This window comes from Marmota flaviventris, chromosome 3 (assembly GCF_047511675.1).
Source record: "Marmota flaviventris isolate mMarFla1 chromosome 3, mMarFla1.hap1, whole genome shotgun sequence".
Taxonomy (NCBI): Eukaryota; Metazoa; Chordata; class Mammalia; order Rodentia; family Sciuridae; genus Marmota; species Marmota flaviventris.
The window spans coordinates 99542140-99558275 of NC_092500.1; positions in this window are offsets into that span (position 1 = coordinate 99542140).

Sequence of the window (16136 nt, forward strand, 5' to 3'; positions counted from 1 at the left end):
TTCAGAGAGAGCAAAATAATTCATTTGAAATTGGCAACATTAAAATCAAAGATTTATTACTGAAGACAGTAATAACTAAAAAGGAACAGAGAGGATAGATCAAGTATTGACAATAGAGCTCATTATCACAATCAAATAAGAAACAGGGTTGCCCATCGAGCAAGTTGTAACGTTAGGTCCTTTGGCCTGGACAAAGCTATTCTTCTGCCATCTTCATGGTATCTGGGCTTCTTAGAACCCATGTTCCTAGAGATGAATTAAGTTTGTCTGTTTTATAATATATTTTCCTACTTTGGATATGTTGAGTGACCCTTGAATCCCTCTCTCTCCTTGGCTATTGACCCACAAGAAGCCTAGTAGTATAATATTAAATATCTCTGCATCTTTTTCATTAAACTAAGCTGAAACAGTTTAAATGACTAAAACAAGATAAAACAGAAATCTTAGATGAATTTACTCTCCTTAGGACTTCCAGAAGTGTTGAGCCTCTTGAACAACTTCATAATAATTAGGTGAGCAACTCAAGATTCAATACAAATGGACTGGAGAAACCTAGATCCCAGAGACCATGAACATAACCTTCATTCCACCTACTGTTGACCTTTGTTAGATCAGATTTACACAACTCTACATGGAAGAATGACTACAATACATGGTATGGGTGGAAAATCTAATTTAGACCCACCTCAGTTGGCTTTGTCTCATTTCATGAACTAAGCTTCAGTGCATCACTTTATTGAGCTAATGTACACCAGATTATTTCAGATAGTATGTTTCTGGTTCTATGATGGGTTTCATATATATAAATCATTATGTCAGTGATATTTTTTTCTTATGATTCTGATTATCTCTTACTAATCATGTCAAATTTCTTTCTCATTGAGATTCATATTAAATCATCTCGTTTAGATTCTAAGAGTATGAACATCTACTACTTATTTCTCAGTTTACATACAGAATATATTTTTCAGAGTGTTCTTTCTAAAAGTGTATCATCACACACAAAAATACTTTTTGTGTGTCTATCAGCCTAGAATCTGATATATAGGAGGTGAGCAATAAATATTTGTTAAGTGATGAAATTATTGAATGAGTAAAAAATAGAAATGATTTGGGTTTCATGGAAATTATGTCTAATAAAAGAAATCATAAAATCTAAGTAAAAAGCAACAAAAATAATACTAGCTCCAATTCATGTTATAAATTAAATGAAAGGTTTTGAGATTCAGAGTAAGAATGAAAGGAACCAATGATCTCTAACTGGGTGATTAGAGATTATAACATTTAAATTAAGACAAGGTATGAGAATGAGCTGGCGTTAGAGAGCTAATGAAGGAATAATTCAGCAGAACATGCAAGCATGTGCACAGCTCTTAGAACAAAGCTTGATGTAGATCCATTTAAGACCAGTGTGGTTCAAGATTAATTAGTGAGAAGGCAACTGATACATGATCCATGAGGTTATATAGAATAACAGATAGATATTTAAAAATTTTTAGCTATCTTTTTTTTTTTTTTTGAACCCAGGTTAACCACCGAGCCACATCCTCAGCCGTTTTTAAAAATATTTTATTTAGAGACAGGGTCTTACTGAGTTGCTTAGGGTAGTTGAGTCTTTATAAATCATCCTTAAAAATCTTAAGCTCCAAATAAAAAAAGTAGTATAGTATGCTTGAGAAAAGATGTTCCAGAAATATTCCTTTTCCTTCTCCCTATCTTTTCCTCCTCCATCCACCTTAGCATGAGGAAGTTCTTCATTAATTTATAACAACCTATAGACTAAGAGAATGAAAGCAAAGTCAGTTCTGTGAACAGAGACATTTAAAGGAATTTATCATTGATACCTGCTTCTCAGATAGCAGCGAGAGTCTATCAACAAAACTTTATGTGAGTTGTTTGTGCCAACTCACCTTTTATAGAGGCAAATACTCTGCATGGTATAAACAACCAAAATACAGCAAAAACCAAGTCTTTCTTTATCCCTCTCCCCACTTTTTTCCCTAACTTAAGCAAAACAAATGAGGGGATAAATTATGTTATATTATTTTCTTTTATAAATGCTTTCATTTCCTTGAGTAATTTCCCTTTTGGTTTCTGCATCACTTAATTTTTTAACAAAAGTACATGCACATGTTTGACCAAGGAGTGTTCGGATTTCATCTAAATGCTCAGAAACTAGAAAGGCTAACAATTAAAAAGTGTGTAAGATGTGTGGCTCCCTCCTTTGGGGGAAAATTTTTTAAAGTTGACAATTAATAAGATGATCTCACATATTTTTTTTTCTATTGGTAGGATTCTGTGGTTTTTGTTTACAGAAAAACACAAAGAATTATGAATGACAGACTCATCGAAAAGAGGAAATGACAGAGCCAGTGACAAATGAGGCTGGAGGGAGTTCTAAATGGATCTGGCCTGCCCTCTAGTGGCCAAGGCACAGTTACCAGAATTGTTTTGGAAATCTAGCCTCCAACTCTGGAGCGGTAGGGAAGAGTAGGGGCTGGGGAGCTGCCTTGCAAGTTAGCTTATCAAAGTTGTTCAGGCAGATGGAAATACAAAACAGATGATAGAAGATAGGTGGCTTACTTTCTTCTAGATGTACAAAGAATTCAAACGCTTATTGCCTCCATTCCTCTGTAGCAGAAATAGAATTCACCAACTAGATTCTGAAGCACTATAAGAATAGATGGTGAAGAAAATATGATCTGCCACGAATTACTGTACATCTATTACTTAGAATTAAAATAAGGAAAACTCAGATGGTGAGCTCTATATTAGTTAAGGTTCTCCAGAGAAACAACCATTAAATTATATATATTTAATCCAAACAGATTCATTTATTTTATTTAATATAAAATTGTGTGTGTGTGTGTGTGTGTGTGTGTGTGTGTGTGTGTGTATGATCGTGGAGGGGAGGAGATAAGAGATTATGAAAATTAGCTTGAGAAATTATGGAGGCTAACAAAATCCTACTATCTGCTGCCTGCAAGGAGAGGAATCAGGAAAGCCAATGAAGTCAGTCAGTCCACATCTAAAGACTTGAGAACCAATAATGTTGACAGTGTAAATCCTGGATCTCAAAGTCCCCAGAGCCATGAGCTTCAGTGTCCAGTGTTTGAGGGCAGGAGATGCTGCTTAAGAAGAGAGTCTCTGCCAGTTTGTTTTGTCAGGGCTCTCAGTGGATTGGATGATGCTCACTCACTCTGGCAAGAGTGGATCTTCTTTACTCAGTCTAATGACTGAAATGATAACCTCTTCTAGAAACATCCTCAAACACATTCAGAAATAATATTTTACCAGCTCTCTGAGCCTCCCCATAGCCCAGTCAAGTTTACACATGAAATTAACCATCACATACTTCTATTTCCACAAACATCACCCATCCATTTGAATTGCTCAAAATCCTACTTAGATAGATCAGTTGGGGACCTGAAAAGGTAAAGGTGACCAAATCCTCCCCAGAGTATTAGTGGTTTGACTGTGTGTGTGTGTGTGTGTGTGTGTGTGTGTGTGTGTGTGTGAGAGAGAGAGAGAGAGAGAGAGAGAGAGAGAGAGACTTGGTACTGAACTCCGGGCCTTGCTAGGTAGGCACTCTATCACCAAGCCATACCCTCAGCTGCATCAGTGGTTTTTAGAAGCTTGCCATTGGTGGTAATATGCAGCCAGGATGTGAAAACACTAAATAACTAACCTTGTTCAGTAGGGCACATGGATTTTAATTGAATGTGGATATAAAAACAAAAATTGTTTTGTTTGAGAAGAAATAAACAAAACCTTTGATAACAGCAGTTTTATGCAGATTATAACAAATCAATATTATTTAACTTCCAAAATAAGTAGAAGATTAAAAGAAGCCTGAAGGATCATCTTAAAACTTTCCCTTATATAGGTATGTCCCAATAAATCTGTTCTACAAAAATATAACCCAAATGACAGTCCCATGGTCTTCCTTTTTAGTCCTAGATAAATTGTACTGTAGACTTGTTTTTATACTCATTGTGAATTTCTCTCATTCTTTTGCAAGTAGAATCTGTTTCCCCACGCTCTCAAGTATTCATCAGCATACATAATACCTTGTTTAAAATCCTGTTTTCTCTTTACCCCTTTGAGAGTTACATTAGTAAATCTGAGTGATGAACAGCAATCTCCCCTGATTAACAAGCATTCCAGGCAAATCTGATGTATGTAGCCTCAGACACATGAGGCATCTCAAGAGAAACACTGCTTAATCATATTATACTTGATGACTCACTGAGGCTTATGGTGGTGGGATGTTTCAGAGAAGGAATTTTCTAATATCTGTTTTCTACTACCATGGTTTTCACAGTGTGGCCTCTGAACTTACAGCATCTGCATTACCTGGGAACTTTGTCGACATGCAAATTCTCAGCCCTATTCTGAACCTATGGGGTGAAAAGAAATGGAGGGTAGACTCGGGAAAAGTAGTTCAAACTACTTCTCAGAAGACTTTTTCTTTAGATTTCCTTTCATTTTTTAAATTTAAATGTATTTTAACTGAAATATACAATTATACATATCATTGTGATGTTTCGATACACGGATACATTGTGTAGTGTCTAAATCAGGTTAAACATATCTATATACTCACAAATTCCTCATTTCTCTATGGTGAAAACATTCAAAATGCTTTATTTTATATTTTGCAGATATATGGTATATTATTTTCTATAGGCACTATACTGTTCAGTAAAATAGCACATCATAACTCCTTATTCCTTCCTAACTGTAACTTAGCACTCATTGATAACTTCCCTATCTTTCCAACCCTCCAATTCTCCCCAGACTCAGGTCACCACCATTCTATTTTCAACTTACATGCCAAATGAGTAAGGTTGTGTGATATTTTTCTGTGCCTAGCTTATTTTCTTGTTGATCCTGACACATTCTTAATTTGAGAATTGCTAGACTGCTTGAAGAACCACCCCATCCTCATTGATGAACTTTTGATATAGCTTCTCCTTGGATTTTTTTTTTTCCTTGCTATTCCTAACACATGCTTTTAGGAGGAAACTAAATCCCATCCTTATGAATCAAATAAAAGAGGAAGAGGGTGAAAGCAGTAAGGAGAAGTTGATCAAAGGTTACTAAATTAGTTAGATAGGAGGAAGAAATTCTGTTGTACTATTGCACAGTAGGGTAACTATAGATAACAATTATGTACTATATATCTTACAATGCTAGAAGAGAGGATTTTGAATGTTTACACCATAAAGCGCGAGCACTGGATTTAAAGTACAAGATTTGGATGAGAATCCAGCTCTGCCAATAACTAGGAAAGAAATCATATATCAATGTTTTTACCCTCTGCAATGGTTTGGATCTTAAATGTCCTCCAAAGGCTCATGTGTGAAGCCTTGGTTTTCAGCCTGTGGCACTACTGGGAGGTAGTGAAAGCTTTAGGAGGTAAGGCCTAGTGGGAGAAAGTGAGTCATTGGGGGTGTGCCCTTGAAAGTAATATTAGGACCTTGGCCCCTTTTCTCTTGCTCTCTTTGCTTTTCAACTACCATGAGGTGAACAGTCTTCCTTTGCTACACACTTCAGCTGCCATGGTGTACTGTGCCAGCACACACCCACAGCAACCAGGCCAAGTGACCATGAACTGAAATCTCTGAAACTGTGAACCTAAATAATCCTTTCATCCTTATAAGCTGATTATCTCAGAAAAGCTAAAACATTCTCTAAGCCTATTTCCTCACTGGACATTAAAAAGGAAAAACACTTCATTCAGTTCTGTTTTGTACTTAGAGTCAAGAACTTTGCTTGAAGCTTTACTATTATGTCATTTGCTCAATCCTACACAGCTGCAGTTAGCATGAGAAAGGCAGATGTTTGCCTAACCCTGATCTACTGTCCACACACACCCTTTGAAAATGTTTCCTTATTAGGAAAGAGAGAGAGAGAGAGAGAGAGAGAGAGAGAGAGAGAGAGAGAGAGAGAGAATAAGGATGAGTGTTTTGTAAGGATCACAGAGCAACTAAATTTAAAAGGATTTGTAAAACATAAGCATTATGTTTGTACTTATCCATATAGTGGTCTAGTAGGTTGGCTGGAATCAGCACAAATCAATTTGCAGCTGAGAGAAATCAATGGTTAATTTAAAACAGTGATTTGATAACTCAAGAGTTGTCCCCTAACTCAGGTCTCCAAGGTGACCTGGGATGGAACAAGGTGCTGGTCTGCTTGTCCAAGAGCAAGCATAGGTTCTGTCCACAGATAAGCACAAGGAGACATTTTCTGTTTTACCAGAGGAATGGGCTTGAACAACCAATATATAGAGAGGACAGTTTTCAGTTTTTCAAATGAGCATAGTTGATGAGAATACTGCAACTATTTTCAGGAACTTAAAAAAAAAAAGCCAGATCCACCTCTCTGCCTCCACTGGCTGCCTCTTCAGTGGAATGTCCCGCTGCATTATCAATGGCATGGAACTAGGCAGGGCGCCATGCCTTGCAGGAAAGGAAATCATGGTGCTGTGTCCAGCTGGAGAGCAGCTGTATTGACGGCAGCCATGGAGACATGCTTGTGGGTGTGCCTCCCCAGTTAAGGCCAAGTACCATTTTCTTCAATGTTCTAGAAGAAACTACAGATCAAGACAAGCTTCTGCCTATACTCTTGCAATTATTCCATTTTTCCCCTCCTCTTGGACTTGTGCTGATGTTGCTCATGTCAGATAAATAAGTGCATTTCTAATTTTATGTTTCAAGAAGAGAAATGAGTAAAATCTGAACACAAAACCATGCAATGTATTCATGGTATTTTTATTGTTCATATTTGTTCATTTGAGGGACAAGTTAATGAAATATAATAAGCATAGTAGACACTTATGAAGAAATGTGCATGAAGTCAATGTAGTGTGTGGGTAATGTTCTTTACACAAACTAGTAAAATTTAAAACTAGTTATTATGCCTTTAGACTTTTTATAAAGATATGAAAAAATATTAGACATACCTAAACATTGTTAAACATTCAGATGCTTTTCTAAAATTCTGAAGCTAACACATTTGCATTTACTTTTTTAAAAAAGGAGGGGAGTGATTTTTCAGAATAAAAACTTGCATTTGGATATGAAATTCCCTAAGGTTCAAAAATCTTCGTCCATTATCCTATTACTCATAAATTTATATTAGTAGTTATAGTGAGCTGAATAGCAGCTTCCCAAAATTCAGGTCCACCTGGTTCTTTGATATGTGAATTTTTTCAGAAATGTGGTTTTTGAAGATGTGAATAGTTAAGTTCAGATCTTATTGGACTATGATGGATTTCAAATCCATTGTCTGGGGTGCTCATAAGAAAGCCAGGTGGTGACAGAATGTAGAGTGACATGTAACAAAGAGGGCAGAGACTGGCACTCCATTCCATCACTTGGAATGAAGCCCACAGAATGCCATGTCTGTCAATAGCCACTAGAAGCCTCCAGGAGGCAAGGAAGGCCCTTCCTTAGAATCTTCAAGGGGAACATGGCCCCACCAACAATTTGATTTTGGCTTTCTAGTCTTCAAAATTGTGAGAAAAATATGGATTTTTTTTTCTCCCAGTTTGTGGTAATTTGTTACAGCAACCCTAGATACAAAGGAAAACTGGGAGATTAAAAATACATCAAAGCAGGGGCTGGGGTTGTGGCTCAGCGGTGGAGCATTTGCCTAGCATGTGAAGGCCTTGGGTTCGATCCTCAGCACCACATAAAAATAAATAATAAATAAAGTATTAAATATACATCAAAGCAATGGAAAAAGGAAAATATTTTCATGTCAATAACAGAACACAGTTTTTGAAAATTCATCCTGAAGAGAAGCCTTGAGTGAATGATATTGAAACAGATTCTCCTAACAAATGAACCCGCTGCCCAATACTCAAACACTGCAGAGTTCTTTTATTTGATTTAAATTTATTAAACTCATGATAGATGCCAAATATTGTGTTGGGCAACGAAGGAAAAATAGTTTACAAATCCACTGTGGAAGTTTCCTTCATAAATTAAGATTCTATTGAGAGGAAAAGACAGAAAAAAATGCCCTATGTAATATGTGTTGAACTATTTAAATGTTCCATGAAGAAAGAAACTTATACAAGTATGGCACAGAGGAAGCTAACCTAGATGGAAAGTTTCAGAGGACCCTTCAAGAAAAGAATGGTTAAACTGAAATTGGGAGAATGTTACCATATAAAATTAGTACAATGTTACCATATAAACAGTCAGAGGGATATGTATTATATATTCTAGATAAATCTTTGGAAAATCTTGAGGTTTCTGGGAGGAAAAAACAAAACACCAAAATTCAGTTGCCTTTATTTGAGAGGCACCAAATCCACAGCAAAAGGAGCAAAGACAGATTGTACTAGGAAACATCAAGGACACAACTTATCATTTTACATCCTGAATTTGACAATTTACTTGACTTTGAAGGCTTAAGTTTGCTTCCCAAAATGCCTTACCTACCTACTAGCTAGAGAATTTTTAGATTTGTAAGCAGGATATGAAAACAGCCCACACTCCTTTGGTTTTAATTATTGCACAGCTGTTTTAAATTCAGAAAAAATGTATTAAGAGCCAGGCACTAGTGGGACACAAAAATGAATTATTCATAATCCCGATTTTAAGAAACTCCAGGTGACAGAGGACACATATCTAAAGGAAGAGCAGTTAAGGAATAACACATAATATAACGATATGTAAGATACAAACTCTTGCAAAACAAGCATTATTTTTGCTTTATGAATGAGGAAAACTGAAATTCGTAGGGTTAACTAATTGGTATATTGATTTAGAGCTCCGTGTAGAGAAGGGAAATCCAGTCTCCATTTTATATGTCTGCCTAAGAAATCCATTGTAATTGGAGAAAACGACAACCTCTTCTGAATCAACTCTTAAGATTCTTAAGAACATCAGCTGTCTTTTAAAAATGACTCATACAATTGTGTTCACTAAGTATAAAAGATGCCAATAATTAACTTTCCAAAAAAGGTTGAAATTAAAACTGGAAATATTATGCAAATCACTTACCCGTTGTCTCAAATTCCTTATAAGAAGAAAGAAAGGCTCAAGATACAGATTTAAAGTACTAACTTAATTTAATGTCCACCATTTTAGGCCACTTTGACTTAACCAAGGTGGAAAAAAAAAGGCAGAGAAAGGAAGTAGGCTTATTCATAAAAATAACTGTCTCTTACAAGTCTTGGAATAAACTAACCATGGGAATTTTTTTTAAGAGAGAGAGAGAGAGAGAGAGAGAGAGAGAATTTTTAAAATATTTATTTGTTTAGTTTTCGGCGGACACAACATCTTTGTTTGTATGTGGTGCTGAGGATTGAACCCAGGCCGCATGCATGCCAGGCGAGCACTCTACCACTTGAGCCACATCCCCAGCCCCTAACCATGGGAATTTAAGATTAATGCCATTTTATTATGTAATTACTACATATTGATTTATTTATAATTACATAATGATGACAAAAACACTTTAAATTCTTTTCACAGTATTTGTCCCATGTAACTTTTGTTATGGCTTGGATCTTAAATTTTATCTCCCAAAGTTTAATATGTTAAAGGCTTGATCACCTTGGAACCTTTAGGAGGTGGGGCCTAGTGGAAGGAAGTTAAGTCATTAGAGACCTGCCCTTAAAAGGGTTATTGGGACCCTTGGATCCTTCCTCTCTTTCTCTTTGCTTCCTGGCTGCTGTGAGATGAGCAGCCTTCTCTGTCCTGTGCTTCTTCAATGAATATATTGTGCTGCTACAGACCTCAAGCAATGTGGCCAAGCAACCATGGACTGAACCCTCTGAAACCATGAGCCAAAATAAACCTCTTCTAAGTTAATTTATCTTAGATATTTTGTCACAGCAAAAGAAAGCTGACTAACTTACTAAAAACCATTTCACCATGATAAAGGATTCCCAGTTGCTTGGTTAAACAATTAATGTTTAATGGAGAATAATTTAGATTAAGTTGCAAAGCTGAGGTGCTAATACTCTAAAAGTAAGTAAATTTTACTTCTTGGTATATTCATCCATATACTTAGTCACTCATTCCTTTGCTTCGAGGCACTCTGGGGCTTGAAGACGAATAGAAATAGTCCTAGTCCTTGCAGGACCAAAAATGCAATTTGAGAAGTAATGTAGGTTCAAAACAAAAGAGGCAATCCAATGGTCAATAAAATGTATGGTTGCCTTAATGAAAATACTATGATGTAGGATACAGTGACTGTAAAAAGAATTACACTGCAATTTTCAAGAGACTATTGGAGATGTTAGGTACTGGTTTATATATACATTAAAAAAATCCATTATGCTTTTTATCCATATACATAAAACTCTGAACCAGGCAACTGGCCACCTAGAATAAAGAGATTTTCCAGCTCTACGTGCAGTGAGATGTGGTTGTGTTACTAAGTTCTAGTTAGTAGAGGTAAGTTAAACTCGTCTTAGATGCTTCAGAGAAACTTCCTTAAGAAAAGCTGATCTATCCTCCTATTATGCCCACTGATCAAAGCAGAAATGTTGCCTGTGACTGCACAAGTGAAAGTCACCACCAACTGGTGGGAACACAAAATAGGGACAGCCTGTGTCTGAGGAGACAGCTTTCATTCCAAACCTAGGCTTTTATATTAGCACATAATAAACTATCATTTACAACTACTATGTCACTTGTAGTCATTCCTAAGTTTCATACATGAGGTGCTCTTGGAGAGAGCCCACCAGGCAGATCAGACAGAGAAGGATAATCAATATTGAGAGCAAGGTGAGTGATGGGCTGGTGGTGTAAAATAACCTGGCTAGTTTGTAAGAGTAAGCAGAAGCAACTTTAGAAGAGAGGGGACCATCCCCCCCAAAAACTGAAACATTTAAACCTTCAGTATTTCTATCAAAACCTCATATGGACTCAAAGGCCCTAATTTGTTTTGACCATGGTGAGGACCCATGCATGAAATTCAGTGAGACTTGAGTTCAAATCTAACTATGTATATTCAACATGACTTAATTATCTTCTTTTGGAAAAACTAATTGATCTCCCTCCTCCTGCAGTCACAATGAATTATAATATTCACCCTTGTTTATTGTCAAAGATTATTTATCTAGCATAGTGACTTGTATATACAACTTAGGTCTGAGCAGCCAGCCTCTCATAAAAAAATGAGTACAAGTGGTATTGGAAAATCTAATTGGCCATCTCTTTCCTTCAATATTCTTTAATATTATAAAACTGTGCCTTCCAAAAAGGCATCCTCATGAATCCAGAGCTGCTGGTTGGCAGAAACACCTCTCCTTCCTATTTTCAGTCAAGTGTTTGGGAACAGCTAGTTAAGAAATGGCAAGAAACGTCTTTCACTCTCTGCTTTCTTTGCTAGTCATAGTTAGCAAATCTTATAGGGCCCCTATTTCTTTTCTGTTTCATTTATTCATAATTTTTACTACTGGAAATCAAACCCAGGGCTTTGTACTTGTTAGGCCACCACTGAGCTACATACTCAGACCTTTTTATTTTTTTATTTTGACACAGGGTTTTGCCAAATTGTCCAAGCTGACCTTGAACTTGTTTGTAATCCTACTGCCACAGGCTGAGTCACTGGGATTAAAGGCATGTGCCACATTTTCTTAAAATCCAAGAAAGCAAAATAAGACACAGATCTTGCCTTCTTAACTAGCTGTTCCTCAACACTAAAATGAGCACAGAAAGGGAGCAGCTCTGGATTCAAGAGGAGCCTGAGCTGAGGGTACTCTCTTTGGAAGGCACCATTTTACAGTCCCTTCTGCTCTGGGTGGTAAAAACCTAAATAAATAGAAGTTGTTTATATTGTTAGTGTGTGTACAGCATTATATTTGTCCAGGCATTTTATATTATGTAGCTCAAAATATCAAAATGTTTTTTTAAAAAGTATGATATTGATTCCAGCCTAACAAGGCTAAAACAAGTTGTGTGTTCTGTCCCACATCTAGATTTCACCTATATGGAAAAGAAGACCCACAGTACCATCTTTGGGAATAGGGGGCTACTGACATCAAAAGAATCAGTTATAAAGGGAATAAACTAACAGAAAGGAAAAGAGTCATTGCTGCGGTTTCATATCAAGTCTGAAAACTTTTGAGATGTCCAGGTTAACATATTCTGCTTCATTTTCCCTGGCTCAAGCTGCAGCCTACATCTGCTACTAACAGTGAATAAGAAAAGTAAAAACTTGGGAGAGGTTTCCTGCTAGGTAGCCTAAGTTATTGCCATTTTAATTTAAAGTGAATTTATTTTATTCTTAATATGTAATAATGTGTTTAGTGGCTTACAAAGGATTTATTTAATAGCCCCCAAAACTGAATAATTACTAATTTGTGCATTTCTGGAAAATGTAATTACTCAATGTATTCAATAGAAAAACTACTCTGAATTTCATTTGTACAGGTGATAAATTGGTCCATCCACAGAGCAAGTCAAATGGCAGAACTGGAATTCAACCTGTTTCCTGTCCTCTTTTTAGTAAGCATTGCTGGGTTCCCAAAGTTCTCTGAATGACATATTCGTAATTTGTGCATTTCTGGATAATTAATTTCTCAACTGAATTACCTGTTATCAGTCCTACTGAAACCTCTTTATTTGTACACCAACTATATGCCAGGTACTGCTGACCACTTTGTATAAGTCAGTCAATAGAAAGTTTCTGCCTTCCTAAATCTTACTATCTAGAGAGCAGACAGATGATAAGCAAGAAAATTAGGTTAGATGATCAGTGCTGAGAAAAAAAACACAAAAAGTAAAGTAATAAAGACTGGGAGGGCTGGGAATGGGTGGGTATACTGAAATATTACAGAAGTACTTGGGAGTAGACCTCCTTGAATGACACCTGAGCTGAGACCTGAAGGAGGTTGGGAATTAGCTAATGTAGGCGCCTAAAATATGACTGTTTCTTTTATTCTTTGAATACCATGTGCATATTGCTTAAATCAGGCAATAAGCAATCACTATTGTTTTGCTGGAATGATGTGAGCAAAACAATAGTGATTGCTTATTGTTTTGAGCCTACTAGGAGATGAATTCAGAATTACTTTATGCAAATTTTGGGAGCTAAGTACCCTAAACAGATTTCCTAAGGATCTTAAATACATTGTTGTTAGAATAGATGATACCAGCCTGCTGAATGTGCAGCATGACTTAAGTCTCTTGTCAGTCACTGTAGAAAATTATGCACACCTGCACCCATGTTGAAATGTGTTCCATGATTTCCTGAAGGTGATCACTTCCTGCTATGACACCTGGAAAATGATCAGCCATGTGTGTTTACAAAGTACCAAAGTGTCCATAACTGTAATAATGAAAGAAAAAAAGGAATATGAGCTATGGTCTGTATCACAATAGGGCAAATAAGCTTACATCAATGGTCTCAGAGCTTTGGGGACAAGGACTATTTATCTTTTTTCTTCCCCATATACTAAAATAACTGAGAAAAACAAATTTTGGATCTCTGTCATCCCCAGGGATGTTACACCACAGGCTGTATTGACCAAAAAAGTATGTAAACCTTGCACTGTTATAATATTCAGGTAAATGAAGGGATAGGGTGGGCAGTTGGGCAGCAGGCATGATCTAAAAAATACTTGATATACTCAGAGCTGAATTGAGGAGACCACCTTGACTCATCAAGGGAAAAATAGATCAGTTCCTGAAAATACTTGGTACATTCATAGATCTAAAAATAATAAAAGAAAATGAATGCCTGGGGCTTATTTAATCTGTCAAAGTAAAAATAGCCAAAAACAAAACAACAACAAAAAAACACAAACAAACAAACAAAAAACCCAGCTAGAAAGAGTTGATTAAAATTTAGTGTAAAAGAGTACTTGCCTAGTAGATGCAAGACTCTGGCTGGAGAAAGTCTGTGTGTACTGTGAACACACACACACACACACTCATCTATTATTACATGAAATCAATTACCAACCATGTTATTTACAAGAATGCCTTAATGTTTTCATTGCTACAGCTGACTTGATGCTGTATCCATGGACAAGAGTTGTAAACAATTTCAAAATCAAACTACACCTATCATATTTAATGGGTTAATGACACAAATAGTGCACAAAGTTGTAACCTTAAAAGTGTAAAATTCCCAAGGCAGCTGGCAGTAACTGACAGCTGTGTCTAAAGGGCCACTGCAGTGCTCAGGGAGCTTCAACAAACAACCTTGGGAGGTAGTATTCACATTAAACAGGGACTGTTGCGAGTGTAACAGGCCGTGAACTTGTCTGCCTAGTTACCACTGGATATAGTTAATCATTATTTGTTTTGCTCTTTGGCAATCTTAACTCTGATTGCACAATATAATCTACAAACCTTAAATGATGCACAAAGTTTGGAAGAAAACAATTCAGCACTGGGACAAGGGGTAATTGTATAAAGTAGAATAAAAGAAATAGGGTTTCACAAGTGGAATTTTTTTTTCTAGTCTCCAAAGTTAAGGGCCATATTAGGGTGTGTTAAATCTGGATGACACAGGTACTGTTTATGTCTTTTCATAGAAGGGACAGCTTCAACTTCTACATTAAGTAAAAGGAGAGAATAAGTCTGTTTTGATTATTTGTGAACAACAATGAAAAAAGGAACCAGTACCAAGTCCATCAGGACAACACATGAAAATCAGCTACTCTTGGCAAACTTGGATATGTTATGCACATACAGTTGAGAAGTTTCTACTAAAGTATATGGGAAGAGATAAAGGCTCACTCATCTCTGAGGATGACGTCCTATTGGCCTTCAAAAAATGAATGACAACTTTTTTGAAATATCATTTTAACTTTATTCCCAGATAGAAGCACTGGAGTAAGTCAATTCATCTAACATGGAACATGGAGTACAGAGTCCAAGTTAATGGAAGGATACTTTCTCAACTATTTTTAATTCATGAGAAGCCTCACAATGGCCTGAAAACACTAAGAAGTGTTAAAAGCTAGACCAGAAGGAAGCATGGGAGTAGTGCTGATAAACACTACATTCAGTTAAAAGATCAAATGCCAATAAAGCATAGAAGTATCCAGCTTGGTTTTGCCTCTGAACTTGGCTGTAAAATTTTATATATCCATAAATCAGAGAGCAGGTCTAATAGTATGTAATATGCCCCAATTAAGGATAGAATTTTCCCACCTGGATAATAGAGGTGAGTAGGACTAAAATAAGCAAAGGCCTCCTGGGAGAGACAGAGCCTCTAAATTCATTGTAACCCTTTGGTTCATCCATAGCCTGCAATCTCTAGTACCACAGGAGTGTTTCAGATATGTAGGGAGGGGTGAATCCACCATGTTTTCTTTATAACATTCATCCAATCTCATTCATCAATAGTGGATAAGTCTGTTAGTTTCAAAATATAGACTATATCTCAATAACTCAAATATTAGCTTTCTTCAGCTTTATTATAGAATAGCACCCTGATATTTTTGTTAATAATGATGTGTCCATTTTCAATGCTTTGATTGAAATTCCTTCAGACCTTTTCATTTTCTGAAAAATTATGTGGTGCCTTCTGGGTGTGAGCTGCTTCTTTTCCTCTCCATCCTGACTTAACTTTCCCAAGCAATATATCCGGCATGGCTTGGTGGGTGGTATAATCCTGCCATGGCTCTTCTATTAATGCCTACTTCCTTTTTGGTAACTTTGTTATAGTCCTTAAAACTCTACAGAGGAAGATAACATCTGGGGATACAGTTGCCAAGAGATCAAGGAAAGTTAGAATTGGGTTTCAGGTTCTTTGAACAGAGTTTCTACTCATTTTGCAGTTGTTTGTTCTCTCATACAACTTGCACCCCCATAGTACACCCACAGATCCACATACTAGTTTCTCAATGAACAAAAGACTCTGAGATGGTCAGAAGATACCAAACTTGTTCTGATGCCAGGAGCCTTACTTATTGCTATCTGTTGTTCTGGGAGATAGTGGCCTTATATGGACCAAACTGTAGTGGAAAAAAATAAAGCGTGCTTGGAACTTCCAGCAGAGCCTGGTGCAGAGAGCAAACTTCAGTGTGCAGCAGAATCATGAGGAAATTGTTCAAAATTAGACACCTACGCTATGATTCTGAGTCAGCTAAATCTGGGACGAGGCCCAGACATCTTCATTTGTAATTAGGACAAACCTACCCCATCCCA